The sequence below is a fragment of the Xiphias gladius genome, chromosome 11 (assembly GCF_016859285.1).
Source record: "Xiphias gladius isolate SHS-SW01 ecotype Sanya breed wild chromosome 11, ASM1685928v1, whole genome shotgun sequence".
In the NCBI taxonomy this organism is placed as follows: Eukaryota; Metazoa; Chordata; class Actinopteri; order Istiophoriformes; family Xiphiidae; genus Xiphias; species Xiphias gladius.
The window spans coordinates 13,304,087-13,323,059 of NC_053410.1; positions in this window are offsets into that span (position 1 = coordinate 13,304,087).

The window sequence follows — 18,973 nt, forward strand, 5'->3', positions numbered from 1 at the left end:
TTACTGATGCATTAACATGTGAGCAGATTTACAGCTGGTCGAGAGGGAGCTAATCCTAACTGCTTTAAAAAATGTTGGGTAATTTTATATGTAACAATGCATCATATTTTATAAGCCCACGCCTTGAAGAGTCTTCATGTAAAAAGTAACTAAAGCTGTCCGATAAATGCAGTGGGCTAAAAAAATAACAATATGTCTATCTAAAGGTAGTAAAGTTCAAGTACCTCAAAATCGTATTTTCTTTTTTCTCCTAAAAACTATAAAGTAATTTAAAATAATGCCATGACACAAAAAAATAATCTTAGTATCTGAAGTCTGTCACATTAGTTTCTTGCTAAGTGTTCTATTGTGTTGGATTGCATTTCATTCCTGATTTTTTTTGATAAAAAGAACAATATCGGCTCCACAAAGGTTTTTGTTTTTTTTTTACTGCAAAGTTACTGCATTACAATATATTATTTAGGTATTTTTGGGTCAACCCCATCTACATGAATTGAAAAAAAAATGTTAAGGCAAAGTTTCACAAATCAAGCAGGGTTCAGATATACAGTAGTCATGGGCACCAATCTCCATAGACGAGTCCATTCAATGCAAATGCTGCACCTGCCATGACTTGTAAAAGCTTTTGCGATTTCAGTGAAAACAGGGTTCACATCATTTGGAAAGGTAGACTTGCCATTTCACGCACCAGTATCCCAGCAATCCGTAAAGACCTGGAGACATTCCTCGACAGGATTAGAATTTTACGATCACCAGGAAAACGACTTCAGAGCCAAAAAGTCATCCTTTCCCTATCTGCTTTTCTTACTTTGTCCCCCAAATTTTGATGTTAACTGCCTATATATTCATATATATAACATATAATGTTTTTTTTTCTATTTATCCAACAGCATAAATTGGGAGCATTCATTTTACAACACTTACATTACACTTGCATATGATTGGTCCTATCAGTAAAAAAACAATATGATCTTACAGCAAATCCTGAATAAATAACTGCGAATAAATTAAATAAACTATAATTCTGGTGCCCGCCAGCACTGACGAGAGCTGCAACACCGAGATGGTCAGAGACTATATGGATAATAGTTGGCCAGGCTTCCCAGTTCAGTCAGGCTGAGTCGGTTCACACTGATAACGTAGGTAATGGTGTTTCTGGAAGAGTGAGGCCAGATGAAACACACCACACGGACAGATACCACAGGCATACTGGCCCCTTCTGTTGGAAAATTTCATTTTTTCCGGCAGGAAGCCATGAATGCTGAGGCTGAATCCAAATCCGGTTTTCCGCACTTTATCAGCGTGTGGCCCACCAAGTGGTGAGATGGCAGGGGAAGTGGAGGGCTGACAGAGGGGGGGTGATCCACTCAGCCGAGACCCTCCACTTTAATCCAATTTACAGCCTCCCCCAGCAAAAGATAATTACAACCCTTAAACCAGCGAGTAGAGGGGTAGAAAGAAAAGGCCTCACTCACCCAAACTGTGCCTCTGGCCCCTGAAGTCTCCACCTAGAGAAAGAGAAGGGGGGGGGGGGCTCTGTTAGCAGGACTCAAGCAAAGGCATTGTGACAAACTAAGAGTGTGTGTAGCTAATGAGGCAAAGTGAGTTTTTTTCCAGCAAATGGATGCCCACTGGGCAGCAGTAGAATGCACCCCAGGACATCTTTGCTCACTGATGTTCACCACAGATGTAAGGGAGGTGTATTTTAGGTTGGTATTTCAATACGTGTGTGTGCATATCCCATGAATGTATGTACTTCAATAACGTATTTTTGTAAAGCTCTCTGAAGTCTGGTCATTGTTGTGTGTTTTAACCCTGTACCAATAATAGTTTGTTAGGAGAAATAGGAATAATGTGTTAACGGTGTGATCCTTAGTGTACTGTGCAGCAAAAGGGGATTATTCCTGTTTATTTTCTTGTTTTTTTCTGTTCAATAAATGTATTTTGCTTTTAAAGAAAATAGCTTCTGGATGCTCTGAAATTAAAGCTTTTTTTTTTTTCCTGGACTGAATCTTTGTCAAAAGTCTTTGAAGTGCGAATGAAGGAATGGGGTAAACTTTTGCAAAAGAATGTGAAGAAATAATAATGAGAGGCTCACAGGGGAGCGGAAACGCTGGCCAGTCCTAATTAATAGAAGGAGAGACACTCCCAAAGTCTCCCATTCACAGGCTCACAATGGAGTTCTCCACCAAGCAGAACCTGGAATGGAATATGGGAGGAGTGAATAGAGACAGGGTAAAAAAAAAAAAAAAGAGAGAGAGAATCAAGCCCTCAGTCTCTTTGCACCCCTCTCTCTTATTGTATTTCTATTTTATAGCATCAGCCCCAGGCCTATGGTCCTATAGTCCATGTTCCATTCAGTGAAACTTCGTTCAGAGAATCCCACTGGTCAGTTTTGTAAATATGGGTCCTGGCAGCGCGTATGAAAGGATAGCACATTTCCAGAACTTATCCAATGTAGGCCTCTTCTCCCGCCCTTTAAAATATTGTTCCATCCCTCCCCACCCCCCATTACTCTCCCCCTCGCACCATCTCTCCCCTCTTTCAGGTGCATTAACAGTTGCTGGAGTCAAGTGCATGGGTAGCCTATATCGGGGGGTGGGCTTATTTTTCCAAGTCAAATCAAGAGGGGAGGGGTTTGTGAGGGGCAACAGGAGAAGTGTGGACCCACCTGCCACTGATTATCCTCCCAGTTAGAGGGTTTAGTCTTGACCTCTGAACTTCAGAGCTGCCCCACACCACTAATCTGTTAATTAACCGAGAAATACCCTGGAAAAACTTTGAACAGCCATTGTGTGTGTGTGCATGTGTGCAAGTAAGTGTGTAAGGGGAAGAGACAACAGTAGCAACACAGGGAGGGAGAGCGAGAGAGAGAGAGAGAAGGAGAGAAGGATAGAGAGAGAGAGAGAGAGAGTGTGTAGTGTATAGCAGGAACACGCTGGCATGTGGTTGCTCTGGATATAGCTGGCACATTCTCTCAGTGCATTGTTGCTGGATAAGTAGGACACCTCGGCCATAGATTTACACGGTCAGCACTCGTCTTTGTTGCCAGCGTATTCAGTCTTCAAATAGGAGGCCACCATCTCTACAGCTTGATGTCACATATCACTTCTGACCCCAAATGTACTTAAGACCCCAAGTAGTAAGGACAAGGAAATCATTATATAGAATGTGCTTTTGTTTTGTATTTTTCAATGATATGTTTGCAATGTTTTGTTTTTCTCTCATTATAATAGGCTATATGCTATGTAATATCATGTTCTACATGTATGTTGTATGGTTGTACAACCATACAACAATTTTTTACACATTCTCAATTATTTTACTAAAATTATACAACATGCTTTGACAATATTGTACTTAATTTTGGTCATGCAAATAATTCAATTAATAAGTTTGAAATTAAATGTGATGGGCCACCAGATGAAAAAACAAGAAAAAGACATCTATTCCATGTGAAATATGTTTAATTCTGTGAATCTTCACTAACCTTTCTTTTGTATTGTAAAATGCTGGATGTTCATCTTCAGGCATTTAAAATTATTCCATAAAAGAGAATTACTCTGTGGTTGAACGTATTTAACCTGTGTCGAAGGGGTTACAAGTGGACATTGATTTGCTTTGAAGAGTTACAAGCCAAAAAGGTTGGGAACCACTACTATGTCCTACATTTCTGATGAGTTCTTCTGGAAGTTTTATTATAAATAAACTCAAGTAGCAGATTCTATCTGTCTGTAGAAGTTGTGTTCATGTCTGGCAAGTGTTTTACCACTGCAGCAGTATTTTGGGTGTTTAAAGTCCCCGGGGCTGGACACTTGTATGTGCATGACACAGAAAATATCATAACTAACTAGCTACAAAGAGTAAGACCAAAACAAAACATCTATGAAACCATTTACATATCTAAAGTAAATTATAGGAATCAACATCTGAACCCACTTGTCATTTCCTTTTAATTACTGTGATATTTCCTTGCCCTGTCCTCATAAAAAGGCCTGTATTATATAAGTTTATTTCTGATACATTGTTCTGCACTATAATGACCTCATAACACTAATATAATAAACTATATTTTTCTTGGTTGATGAGACACACCTGGTAGTCCTGATGTAAACAAACAAAAGTCTCTGAGGTTGCTTTGACTGGTGAGGCAGCTGATAAGTAGGGCAATAAAGTCAATTAGTTCTGTGTTTATTAGTATGTGACAGGTGCTGGGTCATGCAGATTAACTCACAACCCTTGGAGGGATGGGACAGCAATAATGGTGAAACATGTCCGTCCGACCAGAAAGTAAAGGTAGCAAAAGCAACATTGCAAAGCCTGCTCAATTAATTATGTGGATTAATGAAGTTCTGCTTGATTAAATGTTGATGGCATTAAAAACGCCTATTTTTTTCCACAATGTGACATTATGGACACTTACATAAATAATGGAATCCTTCATGGTTACAGAAACCAACACAGTATATGTTACAAACCAAACCCCCTCCTGAACCCTAAATCAATTAATTAAGGCTATTGCCCTTGATTATCCAATCACAGGTTTCATCCAGGTTTGACCTCTAACCTTCAACCTTCCCTGACTGGAATGATATTGATTATAAGGGGAATGGTTTTTCAGTTACTGGAAACAACATTGCCTTTAAAAATAGTAGCTGACAGAGTGTCTCTTCATTGACCCCAGAGAGCTGTTGTAGCTATTGTTTTTGTAAACGTCAGGTTGAATGAATGGCTCAAACATCAGATTGTACCCATTTAGACAACTATTACATTAAATAATTGTCAAAATGAAGTGAAGGATCAATAACACTCACTGTTTTCTGAAAGCCACTGATGCAAAAAGTTGCCCATCCTTCACTTCAAACACAATAATGCCCTGTTTATTACTTTCAATATAACAAATGAATTATTTCCACTATGTTACTCTACGTGGGTGCATGTGATTTGATTCATTTGGCAGAATTGTTTGTTGCAGTGTTTTATGGTAAACCCACTCTATTAAAATTGTGTTTATATCACTTTTTTCTTATGATGGAGGATCTTTCTCCTTTTGTGAAAATTAGGCATGCAGTGTTTGCAAATGCAATTACAGCATAACTGATGTTTATATAAATAAGCAATGCATCAACAAAATGCACCAATCAATGGTTCACATCATCCTGACCTGAAGCTGCTCACCAGCCAGTGGAGCAAAGCCATGCAGGCATAATGAGCTATAGTAGGGTCAAACTATGGTCTGCCTCAGGACGCCCTCTTCATGGCAACACTTTGATCCGATTAATAACCAGACCTGGCCTGGGCTTTACTGTTCATTTTAGTGAGCTTAATCTCTAAGTGTCAGAGCAGGTTTGTGTTGGTTCTCAAATCAGACATTTCTATTGGTTAGTCAGTGTTAAAGTAAAATGGATCAAAATAAAACACAAAACTCAGCTCCCGGTATAATCCGGGTATAATTGTGGGTATAATCAAAAACTAAAAAGGGAATTATATGTATATATATAATTTCCATTGTATGCATTTACATTATTTTTACGTCTGTTGTATTTAGACAGAATCTGCATCTACTTTGTGAAATATACTTATTATTTGGATAAACAGCTTTTTTCCTTGCCACTATCCTTGCCATCACCCTGGGCCCCAACCGTAAACAGAATTAAGATGTTAATATTTAAACAGCCAAAGTCATGACACAAACTCAAAAACATAACTGGAATCTGCCCTCCAAATTTCAGTTCTGGCTAAATGATTAACTAAAGGTCATGTTTGACTTTGCTCTTTTTTTTTTTTAATTAAATCCAATGTGATGACTAAAATATTAGTTATACTGCACCTTCCCCAAGTGGATTTGAAGTGAAAGGATTCATGTGAACAAAAATCCCCCTGGCAGAATTCGAAACACCACTGATGTGTCAACATATCAAATAACTGTTGCGAAATGCCAGGGCTGCATTCATTCCTTGTTTTGGTGCTTGTTGAACAAGGCGGCGTGGGATTGCTCTCCCTCACCCTGTGGTCTGTCCTCTAGGGTGCAAGGAATCTGAGTCACTCACTGCACATCAGGCTTTCCCCCCAGGGGCCCTGGCACTGGCAGAGGCAGGTTAACAAACTGTAAAGGCTTCAACTGAGCAGCACACAAACTGTTTTCTCTCCACAAAGGGATTGGCTCCAACAAATGTCATAAGCCTATAATGAGATAGCTGATCTCTGTAGTAAAGAAGAAAAGAAAAGAAAAATGCTTCCCCTCTGCAGTCAGTGGCTATTAGAGTCAGTGAGAGTAAAAAGGGGAAGCTTCCCCATTTTCTTAGAAGCCCTCGGAGGCTGGCCAACATGACAATGCTGGTCAATTAATTGGTGAAAAAGTGAAAATCCAATTAATGTGTATCAAGCTGGCAGTTTTGCATGATGATGGCTCATTAGGAGACCAAGCTGAGGGTGGAGGAGTAGATGGGTGGAGGGGCTTAAACCCCACTCATTAAAGCGTTGTCTTTCTCTGTGGGGTTTTAGGGACTGGCTTATTTATGCAACAGGTTCTCAACAAAACCTCAATGTAACGCTCATATAGTAGATTGGGAGCTGATGGATTCCTAAATGGCATGGTTGGGGATTCTTTGGTTCTCAGGCAAAATTTACTTGTACACATAGCTACTCTACTTATTGAGCATTAATTGATATGGCTGCAAACACACACGTTTAAAGTTTTCAATGTCCAAGTGAAACAGCAGCAGCGAAAAAACAACAACAAAGATGCGAACACTGGCTTAGTTTTGAATTGAACCACGTGTTGCATACAGTAAATGTACACCTATATATACATACATGCACACACACACACAGTCTAGCACCTATGTCAGCGCATACACAGTCTCGTACAATACATAGACACATGCAAACAGTCTGTTTTACTTACTAAACTGGCTTTAGCTAGACACCATATATACATCTGTATTACATGTTATAGCAGGTAACCTAACTGTTACCTTCTTAGGTAACAATGGTTTTCTGTACTGTCCCTGTTAAATAAACTAACAATTAAAAAAGAAAAAAAAACATACGTAACAGCAGCATACACCCCACCCTCAGTTCACACACATGGATTAGCATTTCATATCATTGTGGCCTAAAGCTGGTCAGTATATCAACTCAAACTAAAAAAAAAGAAAAAACACAACTGGAATAATAAATGTAATACGTAACATTAGTAAAATCCACATCAAAACACATAATTGTTTCATTACACAACATTAACAGACAGGAGATCTTATCAAAATAGTTAAAAGGGGAGGTAATGGCCCTATCAGTGCATTACAAAATGAGATGATAGTGCTCTCTCGGCTACTTCTGAACCCCAGCATATACTGACAAAATAAAGAATGTGCTCCCATACTCTTGCAGCCAGCCTGTGTTTGTCTAGCCTCTGCCTCTATGTGTAAGATTAATACTCTTGCCACACTCTCATAGAATAATGTCACTTTAATCTTGTTTGGGGCGAAATTCGAAGTGGAGTGTGTCTACTTGTTTCCTGAGATTACTTCATCTTTCTTTCGGCAGCGGTGTGTGACTCTGCCGCCTGCTGTCCCCTGGCGTTGGATGTCCCATTACCCTTCACACGCCGCAACTTTCTGCTGTTTGCACAACACTGGCCACAGGACCCAGCAGCAGGCCAGTATACTATTGATGTTTTTAGTTTTTCCTTAGTACTGCCAAGCTCATTTTAGCTGTGTGTAGCCTACTATAGACAACTATTGCCAGTGGCTGAGCCACTGTGAATATCTTAGATGCTTTAAAATGTTTCACCCAGCAAAGAATATCACTGCATCATGTGTTGCTCCTGCTGTGTGTTTGAATTTAGACAGAATTTACTTAGTATTTCACTGCTATTGGGCTGGATATAAATAATAAGCCTCTTTAACTTTTCAAACTGTACTGCAGTTTTACATTTACTCTACTTCTTTCTCAGTTGATATAAAAACACATTTTTATGAAATCATTAATAAGAGTGACTCATTTCATGTGCACAGATTTTTTTTTTTCAGGTGCCCAATGGAAATTGTCTTTTCATTTTGTACCACAAGGTTTCTTTTGCAGATGATGAACACATTTGGTATTCAGTAATTTGTATTTTTGTATTCTCATTCAATAATTTACAATGAGTGTTTCCTCACTTTTCCTTTCCACTGTGTTGACCCCAGCATTTCTGAGTGAATGAGCTGCAGTGCGTCAGCTATAAATCTCTAATGAGGCTTGCTGTAAACACCACAATGCAAACTGCATAAATTCCTTACACAACAACTTTGCACCACTTGCACACACATACACACAAACATGTTTGTTCCACTATCCCCGTGGGAACACTCATTGACATAATGCACTCCCTAGATCCTTCCTCTAACCTTGACCATCACAACTAAATGCCTAACCCTAACCCTAACGTAAACTAATTCTAAACCTAACCCTAAAACCAAGTCTTAACCCCCAAACAGAAGTTTCTACCTGTGGGGACCTCAATTTTTGTCCCGACAGTGACATGATTCCCCACGGGTTAGTGTGCATTCAGGTTAAAGTCCCCACCAGGATATAACACACACACACACACACACCCCGTCCAATAGCTGCAATTCGAGATGTTTATTCTTTCTTGTTTATTGTCTGTGTTCTGTAATTACTTGCTGTTTTCTGTATGCTCTTTAAAACCTGTAAATGATTCATTTGACTCCACTAATACAATGTAGGTCTAAATGTATTTATTTATTTTGAAAATTTAATGTTCTTGTTAGTGAATATGAATTACAATTTTTGTCTTCAAATGGCCACTGCAGCCATTGTATTTCCGCAGGTTCTTTATCTGAGGTCTGAGTCTGAGGTAGAGAAACACACTTTGTAAGGCAAGTCTTGTGCTGTTTGGAGAAGCAGTGTGTTTTTCCCCTCACTTCCTAATAATCTATTCTGTTCAGCCAGCTGCATACATTGACAAATGTTTCCAGCATTAGGTATTTACCCGGTGAAAGGTAATAGATGCAAGGGTTTAAAAATGCCTGCTGAAAGAAACAGCAAGCACACTGGCAAAAAATATCACAATAGGAAACATTTGTCTTTTCGTCTATTTGCAAAAACCCAGTTTCTCTACAAAACAAGGACAAAATTTAAGAAATTTTGATGAAGCAACCAAGGACATCTGACGAGATACATACTCGTTTCTTTCTGCATCATTAATGGCTTTTTTAGAGTATTTTTCAAATTATTATTCACAATTCATGAGGGGTTGACTGTAAAAATGTGCTCTAAATGTAGATATAGACAGTAATTTGTTTTCATTTTAATGTGTCCTATGAGCGAAGAGTATTGCACATGGCTAGATGATGAGGCGGCAGTTATCTGTCACAGGCTGCTCTGAAGTTCTCCACAGATTCACTCACACTGTGTTTAAGATACAAGCTAATTCACTGCCACTTGTGTAGTAAAACACACCCACATAAAACCCAGGGGTTTAGTTTTCAGTGCTCCTGATCTGTTGATTGTTTTTTGGTTAGTTTGCCATAATTTCTTTTACATCTCTTTCTTTGTGATTTAGATTGGTGCAGCTTGCTCTTGGAGGCTAATGAAAGCTGTGACAGTGCATTAATGAGGCTGCTTATTTCAACTGAACTCCACTTCCTCCATTTACCTCACTCACTTTGTTCTCCCAATCCACATTTCCTCTCCCACTCTTTTGTACTCTGTCATGCTGTTAACATTTTGCCCACTCCTTTGCATTCTTATCTCACCCTTCTCTGAATTATTTTTGTATTTACTGGATCTTACTATTGCCGTATTCTTTAGTATGAAACAGTGTTGCAGTTAGGATTAGCAACATCAAAATATGATGCTGAGGAAGACAAATTAAAATTGTGTCGGTGCTTGAGAAACAGAAGATTAGACTGTCGTTCATCTGTGTGTTCTCGCTGAAGTTCTCAAAATGTGTCTGATGGACAGTTGGTGCAGTAGCAATGTCTACCTGCCTAAGACAAATAAGGAATTGCAATTGGTATTTCTGAACAGATACATACACTAGTCAAGAAACAAGAAGTTCCCTGTCATATCTATATTTAGAATATGTATTATACAATTTACAATAAAAGCTGGCTAATTTTGTGGAAATACTTCAGATAGTCCTTGAATTAAAGCTATGTGTTGGTCTTTTCCCTCTAGAAATAGATTCAAGAATTCATAAAATCATGTGCTCTGAAAGACTTAATATATTTCAAAGGTCATATTCCTGTCAATTTCATGATAACCAGAAAATAATAAACAAACAAGATACTCAAAAAAAATGTAAATGTCTGAATAGGAGAAATGTCTCAGTACACTACACATTCACTGCTGACAAGGGGATTTACAGAACAAAACACCATTACAAGCAGAGTTAAGAATCGAAGAATCTGTTGGTGTTGCACGCTCGTACTCTCAGCCTGCTGGGATTAATGGATAACTCCAGTGAGAGACGCCTCTGTTCTTAGGCAAGACAAAATGACCACAGGCAGCCAAAGAATTTGGCGGTCAGTAACTGTGGCTGTTTCCCATACATATATTATTATAGCAATAGCAGCAGTGGTGATTGAATTTCTGACCTTTTGTTGAAATGGGAAAGGGGGGGGGGGTATTTCAATTTTTGTTGTGTCATTCATGTCTTAAAATAACTACAGGGATGAAAGATCATAGTTTGATTCAATTACAGTGCTGTGTAAAGGCTAAAGATTACTGTATTCTACATGGAACTTGACTTGTACATATTTGCGATAAATATAAATGCTGATTTCACACACTTTAAATGGGCTTAAAATTGGTTAGGCAAACACTCTCAGTCTTGCTCTTTTGAGCCTAGGAATCTTATTTTACAGTAAAATCCCATTTCATGGCTAAAAAAAAGTTCTTTACTCCGCAAATACATGCAGCATATGGCTCAATCACCAAAATTAATACATGATGAAACAACACATTTTGATAAGTTGAGATATAACTGCAGTTTCAGTACAAGTACAGTCTCAAGATGACAAACCTGATACTGGACTCTTCATACCACACAATCCATCCAACATTCGAGAAACTAGAAGCCGCCAAACTAGAGAAGTTTGGTGGTAGAACCTGGCCGGCTCTGCCAATCAATAGCAAAGTTCACATTAAAAACTGCTGACAGCTGTGGGAGAGAGTTCCCACTTTCATCTAGCGCTGTCTGGCCCTCCAGCTAACCTCACCGTCACCCTCTCCCTTCGCAGACCTGCTCTCTTTATTAATCTTTGTCGCATCCCACAGCCCGACCCAGAGACACTACCCCGGCTACGTTTTTCACTTATCACCAAACTTGTGGCTCATTTCATTTTTTTCTGTTTTCTTTTTCTTGTTTTTTTTTTTTTTTTTTGAAAGAACACTTCACTTGATAGCCTTGAACCGAGGGCCCTCGACTCCTGCAGAGGAGCCCACCCAGCAGCTCTGTCTCACCATATCAACTTGTTCGCTGAAAGAAGGAAAACGAGCTCCACAAATGAAGTGTGTGTATGTCTAGTGGGGTATGACAGAGAGAGAGAGGATTTGTTTTTCCCCTTAAATCTTACCTTTTTTTGTTCTTCCTGTAAAACTACTTAGCTAGTCAACAAAAAAGACAAAATATAACAAACAGTCTATGAACAAAGACAAAAAGCACTATCCTTCTAAAACAGGTAATACAGACATTTGATGATTTTTGGTTGAAGCGACCGTTGAACTTTGGTCCTTTGTTCCTTTTTGCTGTATTCTTGGTGGTGGAAGCAGGAAGGTCCCACTTGACAGTCATTGCTCAAACATGCCTCTGGTTAGTGCAGGACTCTGCTGCCCCTTAGGGGTGGAGGAAGAAAGGACAAAATGAAAAAGTACCCTCAGCAATGGAGGGAAGACTTTATGTTATGATTAACATGTGTTTTTCAAGTAAAATTGAAACATTAATTAGTTTTCATTTGTCATAATGACGGATTATTTTGACTTAGAGTGAAAGTTGTTTGAGCTTTTCTGTCAGCTCACAGCCTGGTGTTTGGTGTCTGTGCGCAGCAGGTCTAATCCCATTAGTGCTGCTGATCCTGGGCCTCAGGATCTGTTGTGTCTCTATCAAGCCTGCTTTATGCTTTGTCTTTTGGACAATTTCTCCAATTTATTCGCTTAGGAGCACCAATAAACAATCTTGTTTTCACGTAGTACGAAAAAAAAGCAAAGCAATACTCCTCAGGCTTGTTACACACCTCTTTTCACCGTTCAAATTGTATTTCAGTTAACACCAAGCTGAAAAACTGTTTTTTATAAGCCTCTCGAGGAAATATTTAAGCATTATACCTTTACAACTATAAGGGTTAATATGCAATATTGCAGTTTTAGTTGGACTATATACAACCAATACTGCCCCCTAGGCATCAGAAAGCGATTTTATGTTTCCCATCTTTGTCAGTTTTTTAAATATAACATTACAGTAACTCAAGGTAAGCATTAATCATGTTCAAGCTTACCTTGAAATCAACTTTCAATAGCATTGCAATTATAAAAATATTAAATGCCATTAATAGAATTAATCAGGAGTGTAAATTCGAGAAACAAACAAAATAATGTAATTTGAGCTTATTGTGAAATAAAACCCTTTTAATATATTTACATTCTAACTATCATGGAATATATTGTAAATCTAACATCTTTCCTTTTAATGTCAGAACAGGAACAGAAACTATAAAGTTATAATGAAATTTATAGTTTCATTATAATTTATATAATTTTTTTTTTTAAACTTTCATAAATTACCTAAGCATGTTTCAGATGTACAAATACAATGCCAATATACAACTGATTCACAAATGAGTTACAGTATGGTGCCACTTTTGAAATAAGATGAATATTTATAGAAAGGGAATTATTTAGGATCCATTTGAAAGTAGGAAATGTTGCTATGGAAACAAGGTGTTTAGAAGCTGCACAGGACCATGACAGACAGAGGTCACAGCTGGAACAGACATACTATATGTGCTGTAATGATTTTTGATAAAAACTGGCTCTTGGCATGAGGAATATAATTCGTTTGGATATCAAGAGGCTGCGCGGATGATCAGGTGGTACCATATACAATGTATAATCAAATCATTATAAATGACCAAACTCTTTGATAGGGGTGGTCTCTATAGTTGTGCTGGGGAGAAGTGCAAATATTCTTTATTGGCATCTATAGCAGCAACCAGTAAAGAGCGCTTGTCCCAGTGGAAGGGAGAGTCTTCGCAACACAAATACAAAATGCCAAAAAATATTGTGCATTCACAAAAAATGCATTTCAGAGACATGGATGCATAGAATAGGTGTTAGAAACTGCATACAAAACTGCTGATTCTGTAATGACCATGGAAGAGCTTGGTGCTCTTCAGGAAACAATGAGAGCACGGAGCTTTTGCTACACTATGTTTCGCCAGTCAGGAAAAGGTCTACCACCACGTTACAGAAGGGCTTTTGGGAGGTGTAGTGGGGAATGACGTGCTGCACATATTGAGTCCTTTATTTGAATTCTTGACATTCATTTAAGCTTGTTTAAAGTGGACATGAGATTCTCACAAGGATGCACCGTATCCATTTCCTGTTCCTGGCACTTACAAACTGTATAGGGGCTGTAGAGTGCTAAGAGGGTCCGGGGATGCTGCTCTGCTGTCTATCGATGATGTCATACTTTTTTTACCCAGTCTTTTTTATTTTATTTTTTTTCCTCCAATGATCTAAGATGTCTGCTGATACAATATGCAGCAAAATTAGACACAGACCCTCAGAAACCGACTATAACTCAAAGTTTGAAGCCATGGTACGACTATCTCCGGGGGAAAAGGTGTCTTGTCCAATTAAGATGAGGAGTGGGAGTTCAGGTATCTCAAGGAATAATTTATGAGAAAGGTTAAAAGACATTAACCTCCAATTAGATGCTGTGGCTACAGCATTATGAGTGACATCAGGGATACAAAAGAAGCCCACACTAAGCTTCTCCTCAGGGTGGCCTACCTTTCTCTCTAAGATAGTTGTTTTTAATTTGACTAATAATTATTACATTAACAGAGTAAATGTAATGAAATATCTCAAAATTTATAATCACCACATTATTACATCAATAATAAGTTATCAAGCATCATATTTTATATTTTACTTCAGAATCTTTTATCTTCCCATTTGTCTTCCCATCTTGTGTAACAGGATAACATGGCAGTTTTCCTCCTTTAAAGAGGAGATGCTGACCAAATGGAAGGCTAAGAGGAAGTGTATGCAATGTCATTATATCCTAAGGTGTTAAGTTCCTTTTTGTGGGTATGAGTATGTGCACTTAACCTTCAGTCCCCAGCCACAGCGCCTTTGGGTTTGTTACCTAAGAAATATGTCTCCTCTTTTCTCTCCTCAGTGAGGTTCCCCCGAAACTTGTCAACAAGACAATGTGGAAGGAAGTAAGAGATAAAGTTGCCGGGCTCTCTTTCTGTGCAGTGTTTATTTGCTGTGTCAAGGATTGAGAGATTACACTGTTTCTATGCAGTAAGGGAGGAATCTGGTCAAGCATTTCCTCGGGCTAAAAACATCACTTGAAGAGTTAAAGGAGGATTACTTACAGCTGCATTAAGAACGAAAAACCCCGAGTTGGGTCCATTTGCTGTGAGTAGGGAGTCATCATTAATCATTTATTTTAAGTGGCCGTTTACAGTGCAGGTACTTTATTTTGGGCTGGGAAAACTAGAAACTTGGCCTGTACAGTATTAAATGGCTTTTCTCTTTTTCAAGTGAACAGCTGTGGTAGAATCCAGTCTGTTATGAAAACACTGAAGTCTTTATGGGAATATAAGCTTCAGCTTTCTCTGAACTTTTGCATAAATTTAATGTCTTTAGCATTAAACATATTAAACACACATAAAATCTAAACTTTTATGTCTCAAGTTATTGAGAGTAGATTAAGTTATACATGCCTCTGATGACAAACTAAAAAAAAACATACTCACACAAGCAGTCAAATGTGATGGTAAGTCTGATTTATGTTTACAGACATAAGCTGGTCTCAAATTTGTTTGCAATTTTTTTTTGTCGCATCCACGCATTTATACAGTACAATATTTTAAGACATGGTGTAATACGTTTTGGTATATAGTTAATTGATATATGTATTTCGGCCCTTGTTAGTTGCTATGTGTCTGTATCCAATCTACAGACTCTCACTCAGAGGCAGTAGGGATGGTAACACTAACCCTCATGTTGTCAGCGATGTGATTGATCACCAGCAGATAAACATCAGATCTGCAAGAGAACAGGACAGACATTGATCTCCAGAAGAAGAAAGGACTTGTCACACACCAGCATACACAAACCTCTGTGAAACATCTGTCAAAATACCACAATGACAGAGAACTGTACATCTGTGACGAACATGGGAAGCCACAGACAGCTGTCAGCTGTTTTGGATGCCGGCTGATGACCAGAATACAATTCTTTTCCATTACTTTATTCATAGCTTCTGTCCAAGGAGTAAAAAGTTTAAATAGTACACAATCCATAAAAACCTATATTGATGAGTGTAAGAGGGTATGAAATTGTCTTTAAAAAGTAAAGAATTAGGCAATTAGTTATTGTTTATTTCCTGTAGGATAGCGGAGATGAACTCCTCCTGCCCTAAGGCACACCAAACAACAGAAGAGGGTGAAATATTCCCTGTTGTTCCTTTGGCAGCCATAAAACATCCCCTGTGGCACTATTGTCACAAACAGAACAGAAAACAAAGAAAGAAATGTGTGTGTTTTTACAAAATGTCAATCCCAACCGGTCACATGAAGCTCTCTCACCTGGCTGGGCCCTGAATATGTCTTTCCTGTCATTAGCTACAGACCTCATGCGATGCCATACTGAAGAAGAGAAGAAAGAGAGGAAAAGAAAATGAATGAAAAGTGAATGGTCAGTCTGACAAAAGGGGGCCAGCCTTGCGTCGACAGGAAGAAAAGCATTAGCACCCTTTATGTGCGTGGCGGCGGATTTCCGTGTGCTACACTGTCAGTGTATTTTCCCCTTAATTAAAACAGTCACAAGTTTCATTGAGCGGTGAATCAAAGGGTGGCTACGGCATGAAGCAGACTCAACTCTGTAACCCTGATTGCGTGTGCACGTGTGTGTGTGTGTGTGTGTGTGTGTGTGTGTGTGTGTGTGTGTGTAGAGTTTGGGAGTCAGACTTAAGCACACACGGGGACCAGGATGAAGGGGATTTAAGCTGTGCCCATTCCCATGGTCAGTCACTCAGAATTGGTCATTACTGTCCTGCCTGGAGATGAAAACACAGCGATTAAGAATTACTTGGAGGAAAACATGACCACTTCTAAAATGCCTCCCCATAACCCTCTGCCCCCAAAGACAGGGGCAATTTTAGATCCCTTTGTCAGTTTTGTTTTGTTTTTTTTTCGCAGTTTGTCACTCAAACAATATTCATCAAGGACGCCTTTAAATGCTGCCAAGAAAGGTGATGTTTATTACTCATTAAATGAGTCCTCCAGGCAGGGTGTTTCCCTCGAGCCAATTCCACTTTCTTATTTTACTGACGTAAATTGTCCTGTTAACCCATCTCACAGTGAACCAGAGCAGGCTTCTCCAATGACAAACCTCACCATCTCTCAGCATAATAACATGGCCGGACAATAGCAGACTCAACTGAGGGAAGGGAAAATGCTTGCTCCACTTTGGTCAGTGTATGGGATCTCCTCTCTGCGGCTTTGTGATACTTGGTCCCAAGATCAGGAGAGGACTGGATCCCTAACGGCCTAATGACCCAACACTTTCCACGCCATGTTATTTCCTTGACGGAAGAGGGGTAAACCTGCACCTACGATCATGCCCTCATCAATTATAAATCTTCCAACTTTTGGATAATTAAAAATGCAGCATTATTTTCTTGCTCCTACCTCAAGACGAGCCCTCTGGGTTTTGTTGGAGTAGGGTGGGATTCCCCTCTCGTGTTCTCTCCAGGGGACAGTCAAAAAGAACTAGGGGCATGATTTATGCATCGAGGATACATAATGGCAGAAATTGCTAATCATAGCTCATGCAACTTGAGAAGGTGGATCCAGCGCACTGTTTGACAGAGGGGTGCTGAGGAGACAACACAGGATAGGGTAACATAATTGTCTATAGAGTCCTCCAGGGGCTCACTGTGGACTGACCTTGATGGGGTACACCCTTCACTCAGGACAGAGGTGTGCTGAGGAGCACTGGCATTATAAGAGGAAAGAGTGACATCAAGCTATTGATATTTTCTTGTATTCGGCCACAAAACTAGTTGGAGTTCGGACAAATGGAAGAACATAAATACCACAGGTAACGCAATGACATTTGATTGCTAATCTTGAATCATAGATCATTTCTCAAACTGTGTAAAGATAAAGCTGTGATAGTTGAATAAAAGCCACCAGGTGGCATGATAAAATTTTAATGAAGACAGCGGTGGCAGCAGTGATGGGCTTGTATTGTCTGACAAAGCTGACATTCCCAGAATGAATTTTAATCCCCAACTCTGGCACTACAGATAAACCTTTCCTATGGGGCTTGGTGTCTGGAAGATATTCAGCTGCACACTTTTACCTTTTGTTTCATGTCAGTCTAATATCACCTGGCTGCCTCTGTGAAGTTCACTGGGAGATTAAGGAGTGAATAGAAAGGCCTAGTATTACTTAGTGGATGGCACAATATCGATTTCTGTTGAGGATGCTGCTACTATCAGTTTTGCAATATCAGTTACATGTTCTTTTCCATTTTGTACACGTTGGTTTACAATAACAGTTCTCTTCAACAAAAGATATAGCTACTGTCTGATAGAATATAATTTCAAAATAAATTTAATATATGCAGCAACTCTTGCTGAGGGAAATTTTGGTACAAATGAATTCTAACAGAAAAAAAAACTGAAACTGGCTGGACTTCTCAATAATATTTAATATCTTAAATCAGTTCAGCATATGTATTGCCAGTTAAAATAAATTTTAATTACAGTCTGCTTACATTGTTATTATTATTATTGCCATTTTGTACATATGTGTACAAAGACAGTATGTCATGTTTATATGAATAAATGAATAACAAATAATGATCATGTTTCTGGTGTTGTTGTTTTACAGTAATCTGTAACACCATTAGTGCACAGAGACAGTGCCACAAAGTCATGCTAAGCTGCACAACAAAGAATATACAGCATTCTCAGTTACACCTTTAATGGCATAAGGCTACAAGAACAAACATAACATATCCAGGACACTTACTCTGCAAATCAAAGTCCATACACATTTTGCTGTGCAATGGCACCATCATAAAAGTGGCGAGTAAACGAAAAAATGGGGTTAGTCAGTAGTGAGCAGTTGTGCCATTTGTTGTCAGTCCTCGCTGTCACAATGATGGAGTGTCTGTCTGACAGATGCTGTGATTTCCCTGACCCCATTGTATTCAAACAACACAGGCTCCTCACACAGGAAGAGAAGAGGAAACAATGGTACAGGTGAGTCTGGAAGAATTTTCCCTCAAGGGCTGCCCGTGTGACGGTTAAAAAGGTGTGCGTGTGTGTGCGTGCGTGTGTGTGTGTGTGTGTTTTTGTGTGTGTGTTTGTGTACGAACATTTCTTTCTGTGGTTGTGGGGGGAAAATTTTAGCTCTAAACCATCATTATGAGGACATTTTGGCTGGTCCTCGGTCAGAAATGGGTTTAGGTTAGGGTTAGGATAAAGCATTTAGTTGTAATGGTTAAGTTTAGGTTAAAGGGCTAGGGAATAAAAGGCCAACAAGTGTGGCCGTGCGTGTCTTGATCCCAGCCGTCATCTGAAAAATACTTTTTTTTGCATAATCTTCACATTTTTGTGCTGCTTTTAATATTGGTGTATAAACAGCTAGTCTTTCCCCACTAGAGGGTGTCCACTTCTCATGTCAGAATCAGCCTGGTTGTACTCTGGTTAAAAATT